Raw genomic sequence first — 12,642 nt, forward strand, 5'->3', positions numbered from 1 at the left:
CTATAAAATGTAATATTGTACATCAATTATACTTCCATTAAAAAATTTGTTTAAAGCTTAAGATGGTAAATTTTATGTTATGTGGGGTTTTTTTTTAACCACATTGAAAAAAAAAATAAGCACAACTTTGACTCAGCAACTACACTTTTAAGTTATCCTAACTAAATAATCAGAGATGGTGCTATTCCTAAGAGTAAAAAACCAAAACAATGAAAATATTTATAAATGGGGTCAATTAAATAAATTATAGGATAGCTATAATGGGATTCTATGCAGCCAATAAAATGACACAGAAGAATTTTTTATGTAATAAAATGTTTTTATTTTAGTAAATGAAAAAGTTACAAAGAGGCATATACAACATAGTCACAATATTTGTTTTATTGTTTCAGAAAAGATTATTATATACACATGAAAAAGGGGCTGGATGGAAACACACCAAATTACAAATTGAAATTAAGAATGGAGATTATTTTTATCTTCTTTGTGCTTTTCTATATTTTCCAAAATTTCTACAATGAACATTTAAACTTTAGCAAGATTTATACTTTCTTTTACATTTTTGTCACATTGTACACTTTATAAAGTTCATATAAACTCTGGATTAGATTACAGCTGGAGACAAGGCAGAGACTTTGGAAGGCTTTACAAAGCCAACAGAAACAGACTGGATATCAGGTATTAAGTAGTGGAAAAGCCAAACTGGAAGATTGGAAAAAGAGTGGAGCCACTGATAAAAGTTATGATGAGTTGGCTTGGGAAAGGATGAGGAAGAGGATAAGTCAGAGGTGTGTGAGTGTGTGTGTGTATGTGTGTGTGTGTGTGTGTGTGTGTGTGTGTGTGAGAGAGAGAGAGAGAGAGAGAGAGAGAGAGAGAGACAAAGAGAGACAGAGACAGAGAGACAGAGACAGAGCGTGCTAGTTTACACTTATAGGTGGCAATAAGCAAGACAATTTGTCCAGTAAGTATAGGGCTGCAGAAAATCACAGGTGTGTAGATACTGGTTTGGGATTCTTCATCAGGAAGGTGAAGGCTGAAGCCAGGAGGGAGTGAAAGTCCCCTCTCTGTTCTTCCTCCATGAGTTTATGATCTCTCTTTCTCTCTCTCTCGACCATCAACAGACGCTTGGACAGTCTACAAAATTCCCTGGTTGATTGAGTCAGTGTTTACATGAATATAACTATTCCTAAGAGTAAAAAAGAATATTTTTACAGTGTATACCATACTAAGATTACATTCACTTTATTAAACAACTCTAAACAACTCTACAACTCTTTTTTTCCTGGAGTCAAAAATTGCCTACTTTTTTCATTTGTGTAATTATCTATGCATCTACTGTTAATTATTCCATAAACTCTCCATCAGGACTATAAAACGTCTTTCTGTCTGGTCTCATGAATCCGATACTTTTCAACATTTTTTTCCCTTAGAGACATTCTTCCTTAGGCCTATCCTCCTCTCGCTCCAAGCTGTCGTCTTGGCTTTGCTATCCAACTGTTGTCCTGAGACTTCCCATAACCACATTCTGGGGACTTGCATCTCCTCTCCTGTACCAAATCCCCTGTCTCCTGGATATTCCTATTTGAGGCTTAGTCTCTCATTTTGAAGGAGCTCATTCCCCAGTAATTTCCCCAGAATAAGTTCATGGGAGGTACATTTTTGAAACCCTGCTTATCTAAAGATGGCTTTATTTTGCTCTCACACTTGATTGACAGTTTGGCCGGGTACAGAGTTCCAGGTTGGAAATCATTTTCTCTCAGAATTTTTTTTTTTTTTTTTTTTTTTTTTTTTTGCGGTACGCGGGCCTCTCACTGTTGTGGCCTCTCCCGTTGCGGAGCACAGGCTCCGGACGCGCAGGCTCAGCGGCCATGGCTCACGGGCCCAGCCGCTCCGCGGCATGTGGGATCTTCCCGGACCAGGGCACGAACCCGTGTCCCCTGCATCGGCAGGCGGACTCTCAACCACTGCGCCACCAGGGAAGCCCTTTCCCTCAGAATTTTAAAGGCATTGGTCCACTGTTATTTAGCTTCTCATGTGACTAGACTCTTGAGAAGTCTGATTTATTCTGATTTCCTTTACTTCTTATGTAATTTTTGCTTGTTCACTTGTTTCTGGAAGCTTTTAGGACATATATTTTTCCTTTATCCTTGATGTTTTGAACCTTCATCATGATAAGTAATAATAATGTAAGGCTTTTTCAATCACTGCTCTAGGTACTCAGGGGTCCCTTTCAATCAGGAAACATACTGTCTTCAATTCTGGGAAATTTTCTCTCTGTTAGATTCCCTTGTTTTTTTCATCATTTTTCTCTCATTTTCCATCCCTTGGTTTTGTTTATTCTAACTTTATAAGAGATTTTTTTAGTAGTTACATTTTTATGTATGTATGTATGTATTTATTTACTTGGCTGTGCTGGTCTTAGTTGCGGCATGCGGGATCTTTTAGTTGCAGCATGCAAGCTCTTAGTTGTGGCGTGCAGGATCTAATTCCCTGACTAGGGATCGAACCCGGGCCCCCTGCACAGTGAATGTGGAGTCTTAACCGCTGGACCACCAGGGAAGTCTGTATGAGAGATTTTTCTGAAATTTATCCTGTAGTTTTTCTGTTGAATTTGTTCATTTCTGCTATAAAATTTTAATTTCCAAGTGTTTTTCCTGGTTCCCTGACTTTCCTTTTGGTAGCCTCTTGCTTTTGTGTTGTGGACTCAGGATCTTCTCTTATTTCATGTTTCTGAGGATATCAGTTGTAGTTTTCTGACATTTTCTTCCATTTCTTAGATTGTCTCTTGTTGTTTATTTTGGTCTCTAGCTTTCAAGTTAGAGACTTTCCTCAGATAATAATACTAGCTACCATTTATTGGGTGGAAAGCACAGTTCTAAGTATTTTACATGTTTTAACTAATTTAATCCTTACACCCAATGAGTGAGTTACCATTTTTATCCTCAATTTACCAAAAAGGTAGAAACTACTGTGTATAAAATAAATAAGCTACAGGATATATTGTACAGCACAGGGAATAGAGCCTATACTTAATAATAACCATAAATGGAATATAACCTTTAAAAAAGTGGTTTATTTATTGTTCTGGTGTATGAGACTATGATAAAATTCTAAAAAGTCAATTTTCCCGAAAATATCAAGAAAAGCGTAAAAACAAGTTACTAGTAAGGAGAATTCCTTGGTGGTCCAGTGGTTAGGGCTCTGAGTTTCCATTGCAGGGGGCACGGTTCCACGCCTGGAAGGGGAACTAAGATCCCGCATGCCACATGGCGCAACCAGAAAAAAAAATTTGCTAGTAAGGAAACTGGGACACAAGAAGGTTAAGCCTCTCATCCAGGTCACACAGCTCAGAAGTGGACCTGAATCTGATCAAACCTGTAGCTTTCCAGTTTCAGAAATCTGAGGGATAAAGAAATAAATTAAATGTTACTGCAAGAACGCAACTGGCCAAATCCAGAATGCAGGACATTGTACAAGACAATTTATCAACAGTCAAGGGTGTAAGGAAAACTTTTTTAAATTAATTAATTAATTAATGTAATTCATTTTTGGCTGCGTGGGGTCTTTGTTGCTGCACGTGGGCTTTCTCTAGTTGTGGCAAGCGGTGGGTACTCTTTGCTGCAGTGCGTGGGCTTCTCATTGTGTGGCTTCTTTTGTTGTGGAGCATGGGCTCTAGGTGCGCGGGCACGTGGGCTCAGTAGTTGTGGTTCGGGGGCTCTAGAGCACAGGCTCAGTAGTTGTGGCACACGGGCTTAGTTGCTCTGCAGCACGTGGGATCTTCCCAGACCAGGGATCGAACCCATGTCCCCTATATTGGCAGGCGGATTCTTAACCACTGCGCCACCAGGGAAGTCCCTGGTTATTCTTTTTAAATATAGCAGCTTGTACATGTCAATCCCAAACCCCCTAACTATCCCTTCTCTCTACCCTTCCCCCTAAGTTCATTCTCTAAGTCTGTGAGTCCGTTTCTATTTTGTAAATACATTCATTTGTATAATTTTTTTAAGATTCTGCATATAGGCGATATCATACGATATTTCTCTGTCTAACTTACTTCACTCAGTATGACAATCCATGTTGTCTAGTATGTCCATCCATGTTGCTGCAAATAACATTATTTCGTTCTTTTTTATTGCTGAGTAATATTCCATTGTATATATATACCACATCTTCTTTATCCATTCATCTGCTGATGGACATTTATGTTGCTTCCATGTCATGGCTACTGTAAATAGTGCTGCTATGAACACTGAAGCGCATGTATCTTTTCAAATTATAGTTTTCTCTGGATATATGCCCAGGAGTGGGATTGCTGGATCATATGGCAACTCTATTTTTAGTTTTTTAAGGACCCTCCATACAGCTTTCCATAGTGGCTGCACCATCTTACATTCCCCCAAGGGTGTAGGAGGTTTCCCTGGAAAAGGAGCATTTCAATCACCTCAGATAATTACGGATAGTTTTCTTTTGATGCAAGAAGAAACTTGACAAGTGATAGTTGCTTAAAGGTTAATGCAGCATGGAATCTAAAACCATACCAGTGAACTTTTCCTTTCTTCCCCTGCCCATCTTTATTGAGATATGACTGACATATAACATTGTGTAAGTTTGAGGTGTACAATCCATTGATTTGATACACTTATAGATTGCAAACTGATGACCATAATAAAGGTAGCTACCACCACCATCACGTCACATAATTACCATTTCTTTTTTGTGCTGAGAACATTTAAGATCTACTCTTTTAGCAACCTTCAAATATATAATACACCAATGAACTCTTTACACTCTGTTCCAGTAAAATGCACCAGATTGTCTTGCATATTGGTGGCTCTTTTACTTATGCATAGTTGTCAAGACATATATTAGTCATTTAGAATTTATTGGTTCACTGTGCAGATATTTCAAATGTTGACACATTTCACTGTATAACATAAAAAACTCGCATTCACTAATGTCACTACCAATCTCATCAGAAAAATCTTCCTTTACTGGGAAACTATCAAGCTCACAGTAGCAGATAAAACTGCTAATTTCCAGCCAAAATATCAAATCACTTTGGCAACAAATACTGTCAGTTGTTTTCCTTCAAGCGACAGGTGCCCTTTGTTCATTTTAGAGAAAACACCTGCCAAATACCCAAGTCTGAATAACAATAGTTTGTCTGTTGGTTATACTTTCAGATAAGAATGAAGTTCATGGAGACTTCCCTGGTGGCACAGTGGATAAGACTCCGCGATGCCAATGCAGGGTTTCAATCCCTGGTCGGGGAACTAGATCCCACATGCATGTTGCAACTAAGAGTTCGCATGCCACAACTAAGGAGCCCGCCTGCTGCAACTAAGACCCGGCGCAACCAAATAAATTAAAAAAAAAAAAGAATGTTCATATCAGCACTATTTGTAAAAGCAAAAGCCCGGAAATAGCCCTCACTTTTATCAATGAGGGAATGGACAAATTTTTGGTATATACATACAATGATCTACCTCACAGTGTTGGATTAACGTCCCAGGTTCTATCAATCAATATGGACAGATTTCAGTGTCTTAATTTGTACTCCACACAAAGCAGGGTGTGAGACAAATTCTTCAGTGCAAGAGTTTATTTAGGAAGTGATCCCAGGAATCAGAAGTAGCAAGTGAGAAGAAAATGATGAAAGGGACTTCCCTGGTGGCACAGTGGTTAAGAATCTGCCTGCCAATGCAGGGGAAACGGGTTCGAGCCCTGGTCTGGGAAGATCCCACATGCCGCAGAGCAACTAAGCCCGTGCGCCACAACTACTGAGCCTGCGCTCTAGAGCCCGTGAGCCACAACTACTGAGCCCACATGCCACAACTACTGAAGCCCGTGCACCTAGAGCCCGTGCTCTGCAACAAGAGAAGCCACCGCAATGAGAAGCCCACGAACGGCAACAAAGAGTAGCCCCCGCTCACTGCAACTAGATAAAGCCTGCGCACAGCAACGAAGACCCAACACAGTCAAAACTAAATAAAATAATAAATAAATAAATAAATAAATTTATTAAAGAAAAGGAAGACAAACCAATAAGATGTGCGTTATTGAGCTACTGATGACAGTGGGCCACTGTGCTCATTCCCGCTGAGAACTCCCTGAGGAATTGTGTGGAATACAGCTCAGAATTGTCCCTCTGAAGATGTGGGGACTGGACCATTTTCCACTTACTTCCACCCCCCACCCCCTGCCCCAAGCCCCACTGATCGATCCCCTGGGGCAATAACTTTCCGGAACTCCTGGGTTACACACAGGCTGAACAGCCTTCTCAAGCTTTGTGAAGAGCCCCAGTCAGATAAGCGAAGAGCTGCTGTGGCCTGCGAGGCGGCATGCTAGCAGCTTGCCTTCAAGTCTCAGCTCCCCCGAAATTGAGTGGGCTGCGGGGACATGGTGTGAGCTACCATAGGTGTCAGCCAGACTCAGAAACTAATGTTGAGTGAAAAAAGGAAATCACAGGGAATTATGTACAACGTGCTCCATCTTTATAAAGTTCAAAAATACATAAAAGTATATAATGCCTGGTTAAGGAAACACATGGATATTATGCATATAAAATTATGGATATTCTGAAAGCAAGATAGGCGGGAAAGGGTTTATCACATATTGGGGGACAGTCAGCAAGTTTGTTTATCAGAAAGCACATGTCAGGGTGCAGTTGGAGATAAAGGTAGTGAGTTAAAGAAGGTGGCTAATTGGTGGGTGTCTTTGAAACCAATCTTCAGTTTTACTCTGATTTGGAAAGTAAAGAGGAGCAAGCTTTTAAGAAAGGGTGTGATAGGATCACAATGTATCAAAAGCAGTCACTATGCAGTTGGCTTGGACGGGAGAAGGAGCTGAGGCGCAGAAGTCCCTTAGCCCGGCGGCACTGGGAGGCTTCCCTGCTTTTAGGGAGCTTCCTCTTTGCTCTGTTCCTTTATCGGGGCAGACAGGCAGGGCGTGGCTTGTTGGTGTATAGGAACAGCTGGAAGGGAGTCTGTCGGGCAGATGGAGCCCCTGGCTGAGGGCTTCAGGCATTAGAATAAAAGATGAACTTTTCTCGGGCCCACCTCCAGAGTCCTTCCTGATGTTCCTGCCTGATGCCTCATCTCCCTGAACGGGCAGAGGGATGTTCCCAGCTTGGAGACTCCAGCTCAGCCGGTGAGGGACAAAAGGCCCCTAATTCCAAAGTGGTGAGTCCTCCTCCCTCTCCCCTCTTGTCGTTCTTTTTAGTCCTTTGATTTTCTCAGGATCCTCAGGTCTGTTGGAGAAACTATCCCCTTTCTTCATACTCACAAGAACATTTTAGGGGATGAAATGGAGTGACAGGAAATGAGGAGCGCAAAAGGGGACAAGTGACAAGGGGACTGGATGGGTTTTGTCAAAAGACTCCTTTAGATATTATCATCATCATTAAGTATGACAGCTGTCACTTATTTAGCCCTTACTCTTAGCCAGGTCCTGGCCATGTGCTTTCAGACAGAACAGCTGTAGATTTGCTGGGTCTTCTTAAGCTGCTTGGAGTTATCAAGGGAACTTCCATTGCATGTTTTTTTTTTTTTTTTTAGAAAGAAACACTTTTTAAAAAAATTAATTAATTTTTGGTTGCATTGAGTCTTCGTTGCTGCGTGCGGGCTTTCTCTAGTTGAGATGAGTGGGGGCTTCTCTTAGTGGCAGAGCATGGGCTCTAGGTGCACGGGCTTCAGTAGTTGTGGCATGTGGGCTCAGTAGTTGCGGTGCACGGGCTTAGTTGCTCTGCGGCATGTGGGATCTTCCCGGACCAGGGATTGAAACTATGTCCCCTGCATTGGCAGGTGGGTTCTTTTTTTTCCTGCTTTTTAAAAAAAAATTTTAATTTTATTTATTTATTTATACAGCAGGTTCTTATTAGTTACACATTTTATACATATTAGTGTATACATGTCAATCCCAATCTCCCCTCCACCGCCACTTTCCCCCCTTGGTGTCTATACATTTGTTCTCTACATCTGTGTCTCTATTTCTGCCAGGCAGGTGGATTCTTAACCACTGCGCCACCAGGGAAGTCCTCACTGCATGTTTTTTTCTGCTTTAGAAGTTTTTGAAATTAAACTGTTTCAAATTTAAATGTAAATGACTTCCTGTGGGGAAAAATATTTCCAACATATGTAGTAGAAAAAAAATTTGTTACTATATGAAGAATTTTACAAAACATTAAAGAGACAAATGCTCAAATAGAAAAATGGACAAAGTAGAGACAGGTAATTGACAAAGTCCAAATGACAAAGGAATAATCAAAGAAATACAAATTAAGATGAAACACAATTAATTATTTTTAGAGAGATATTGTTACTCATTAAAATAATAAAGATGTAAAACAAAAAAACCCAGTTTTGTTACTCATTAAAATGACAAAGGGACTCCACTGGTGGCACAGTAGTTAAGAATCCGCCTGCCAGTGTAGGGGACATGGGTTCAAGCCCTGGTCTGGGAAGATCCCACATGCTGCGGAGCAACTAAGCCCGTGCGCCACAACTACTGAGCCTGCACTCTAGAGCCTGCGAGCCACAATTACTGAAGCCCCCCTGCCTAGAGCCCATGCTCCGCGACAAGAGAAGCCGGTACAATGAGAAGCCCGTGCACTGTAACAAAGAGTAGCCCCCGCTCACCGCAACTAGAGAAAGCCCGTGTGCAGAAATGAAGACCCAACGCAGCCATAAATAAATAAATAAATAAATAAATAAATAAATAAATAAATAAAATGACAAAGATGTTAAAAAAAAAAAAAAACACCCAGTGGTGGCAAGGTTGTGGAGAAACAAACAATTTCATACACTTTGGTAAATTGATATGACCTCTCTGGAGGGCGATTTGGCAATGCAAATTAAAAGTCTCACCATTTTAGAGATGGGAAACTCAAGGCCTAAGAGTTTAAGTGACTTCCTTAAAGTTACAAAGTCACACAATTAGGAACCAAGCCAAGTCTAGAACTAAGCCTTATAATTTGGCCCTCAATCCACTATCAATTGTAGTGAAAAAGCTTATAATAGCAATGCATTGGGAAAAAACCTGAATATTCTACAATATGGAATTATTTTTAAAATTCTTGCATATTCATGATGGAACACTGAAATCATTAAAAGAATATTTGATGGCATGGGAAAACTACATAATATAGTTCTTGGTGAAAATGTTGGGTATTAAAAAATATATATACAGTATAGTCCTACTTTAAAAAAAAGTTATATACATACACAGAAAAAATATTTGAAAAACCATATTGTCTTCAGGTGGAGGAATTACAGGTGATTTCAAACATTTTTGTCCTTTTTTTCTTGTAATTTCCAGATTTTCTATAATAGCTAGGATAAAAAAAAGCAATAAATTTTATTTGATAAAAATTTTATAACAACTGAAATGCCACAGGGCTGTGCTGAAGGTGACTTGGAGCTGGCTGACCGTGGGTGCCTGTCAGGGCAGGGAGTGTCCATCCCAGAGGGCAACGAGAGGGGCTCCAGAGCCTGAGGGAATTTGAAGCCAAAGACTAGGGCAGTTCAGATGGCCAAAAAGCACATGAAAATACGCTCAACATCACTAATTATTAGAGAAATGCCAATCAAAATTACAGTGAAGTATCAGCTCACACAGGTCAGAATGGCCATCATCAAGATATCTACAAACAATAAATGCTGGAGAGGGTGTGGAGAAAAGGGAATCCTCCTGTGCTGTTGGTGGGAATGTAAATTGGTGCAGTATGGAGGTTCCTTAAGAAACTAAAAATAGAACTACCATATGACCCAGCAATCCCACTATTGGGCATATGTCTGGAGAAAACCCTAATTCAAAAAGACACATGCATCCCAATGTTCGTTGCAGCACTATTTCCAATAGCCAAGACATGGAAGCAACCTAAACATCCATCGACACAGGAATGGATAAAGAAGATGTGGTACACATATACAATGGAATATTACTCAGCCATAAAAAGAACAAAATAATGCCATTTGCAGCAACATGGATGGACCTAGAGGTTATCATACTAAGTAAGTCAGACTGAGAAGACAAATATCATATGATATCACTTACATGTAGAATCTAAGAAGTGATACAAATGAACTTATTTACAAAACAGAAATACAGACACAGAAAGCAAACTTATGGTCACCAAAGGGGATACAGAGGGGGTGGAGAGAGATAAATTAGGAGTTTGAGATTAACATATACACACTTCTGTATATAAAATAGATAACTAATAAGGGCCTACTGTATAGCACAGGGAACTCTACTCAATACTTTGTAATGGCCTATATGGGAAAATAATCTAAAAGAGAGTGGATATATGTATGTGTATAACTGATTCATTTTGCTGTACACCTGAAACTAACACAACATTGTAAATCAACTATACTCCAATAAAAATTTTTAAAAAAATACTAGGAGAGGTAGTGAGAAGAGAGGGCTTTTAGTTCCTTGAAGTAGGATGGATACAAGAAAAAAATCAAAATCTTATATATAGCAATGAAAAAATATATATTTATATATAACAATTTTGGGACCTAGTGTCCTACAGGTGACTTACAGCAAAGGTGGCATCTAGACCGCTGATGATGGAAAACTCTCACTCACCATCTGTTCACCCTTTTATTTTTTCAGTCTTTTTCTTCTACCCTGTTTCTCCTCTACCATCTTTTAGTTTCCTCTCCTGTTCTTTGGTTTCTTCTCCCTGCCTGGCTTGGAAACTTCCATTGAATACCATGGTTCTCCTTCACTGTTGCTCTGCCCATGGAAGGCACTCTCAGAAATAGAATCTGACTAATCCTCCTCTTAACTCAGTAATTTTGTAATCTGAAGCATCAAGTTTCCAAATTAGGTTATTTCTAGTGGAGAACTGAAAGTTAGACAAACACTCTTGAAATGTTATTTTTCCTTTCCATGAAGCAGAATTATAGCATATTGGAGCTGGAAAGGAATTTAAAGCTTCAACTTGTCAAAATTCTTTAATTAATAAATTTCATTTTTGCTAAATTTAGTTACATTTTGCACATTTGTTCATCAATATATTACACTTTATCAGTAAGTTAGGAAATAGAGATGAGAAAAAATTGCCCATATTTCCAACCACCTTAATTATTAACAACTATTCATATTTTATAGGACTTACTTTTAGTTCCTTTCCTACACACTCTTTAATGTAGTTATAATCATTGTAAATGTATTATTTTGTATTTTGCTTTTAACACATCATTAGCTTTCATTTGAAACATAGGTTTGATGAACCATAATTTACTTAGTCATTGCCTTATCGATGTACCTATAGATGGTCCAGTTTCTCACTATTATACAAATACTACTGACATCATGTAAACTTTTGTATTTCAGATTCTTTCCTTAGAGTAGATTTCCAGACTATTTCTCACTGGATCAAAAGGCAAATATATTTCCTTACTTCTTGTTGTTTCCCAATTTACAATGAACTCAGCAAATGTAAATGAATCTCTCAATTTAAAGATGGAAAATCAGGACCTAAGAGTTTAAGTGACTTGCTCCAAGTTACAAAGTCACACAGATAGTAGAGACCAAGCCAAGACTAAAACCAAGCCATCTGACTCCAGTCCTCAATTCAGTAGGGATGTAAACCTTTCTTTACCTTTTTGTTTTATTTAGCCTTAGATTTTTGGGAATGTTGCCACTAGCTTACTCTCTGGTCTTCTTGGATGAGATTATGGGAAGGAAATTCACACCTTTAATAAAAAAGCTAAGATCTCATATCACGTTAGTCACACTCTACCCAACAACAGCAAAATACACATGAAACATTTACCAAAATAGACTATATGCTAGCACACAAAGCAAGTCAATAAATTTCAAAGGATTCAAGTCATACAAAGTATGTTTTCTGGTCACAGCAGAATTAAATTAGAAATCAATAACAGAGGTCTGTCTTCTTCCTGACTGGTCCTGGTGGTTTCTGTCTGAGAACTGCTGATAGCAATATGTTTTCAGGACATGCGAAAATTGGGCACCTTGCCCCCCAGTTCAAAGCAACATCTATTATGCCAGATGGTCAGTTAAAAGATATCAGCCTATCTGACTACAAAGGAAAATGTGTTGGGTTATTCTTTTACCCTCTTGATTTCACTTTGTGCCCCAGAAAGGTGATAGGGCAGATGGATTTAAGAAACTCAACTGCCAAGTGACGGATGCTTCTGTGGCTTTTCACTTCTGTTATCTGGCATGGATCAACACACCCAAGAAACAAGGAGGACTGGGACCCATGAACATTGTCTTTATATCAGACCCCCAGCGCAACATTGCTCAGAACTGTGGGATATTAAAGGCCTACAAAGGCATCTCATTCGGGGGCCTTTTTACTATTGATGATAAAGGTATCCTTTGACAGATCACCATAAATGACTTTCCTGTCTGCCACTCTGTGGATGAGACACTGAGACTAGTTCAGGCCTTCCAGTTAACTGACAAACATGGGGAAGTGTGCCCAGGTGGCTGGAAGCCTGGCTGTGATACCATTAAGCCTGATGTCCAGAAGAGCAAAGAATATTTCTCTAAGCAGAAGTGAGCGCTGGGCCATTTTAGGGCCAGGCTGCAGTAGGTGGCCATGAGAACAAAACCTCTTTTGTACTATTGTCATGCTTAAAATACAAGACCTTACACTCA

At 39.5% G+C, this 12,642-nt stretch overlaps 1 pseudogene across 1 annotated transcript; it reads left to right on the forward strand.

The window, feature by feature from the left end:
- Positions 1-11,960: 11,960 nt before the first annotated feature.
- Positions 11,961-12,626, forward strand: LOC307192259 (peroxiredoxin-1-like; annotated as a pseudogene). Its single transcript has one exon. The product of its transcript is annotated as a peroxiredoxin-1-like (transcript).
- Positions 12,627-12,642: the final 16 nt, after the last annotated feature.

Source organism: Stenella coeruleoalba, assembly GCF_951394435.1.
Source record: "Stenella coeruleoalba genome assembly, chromosome: 1".
In the NCBI taxonomy this organism is placed as follows: domain Eukaryota; kingdom Metazoa; phylum Chordata; class Mammalia; order Artiodactyla; family Delphinidae; genus Stenella; species Stenella coeruleoalba.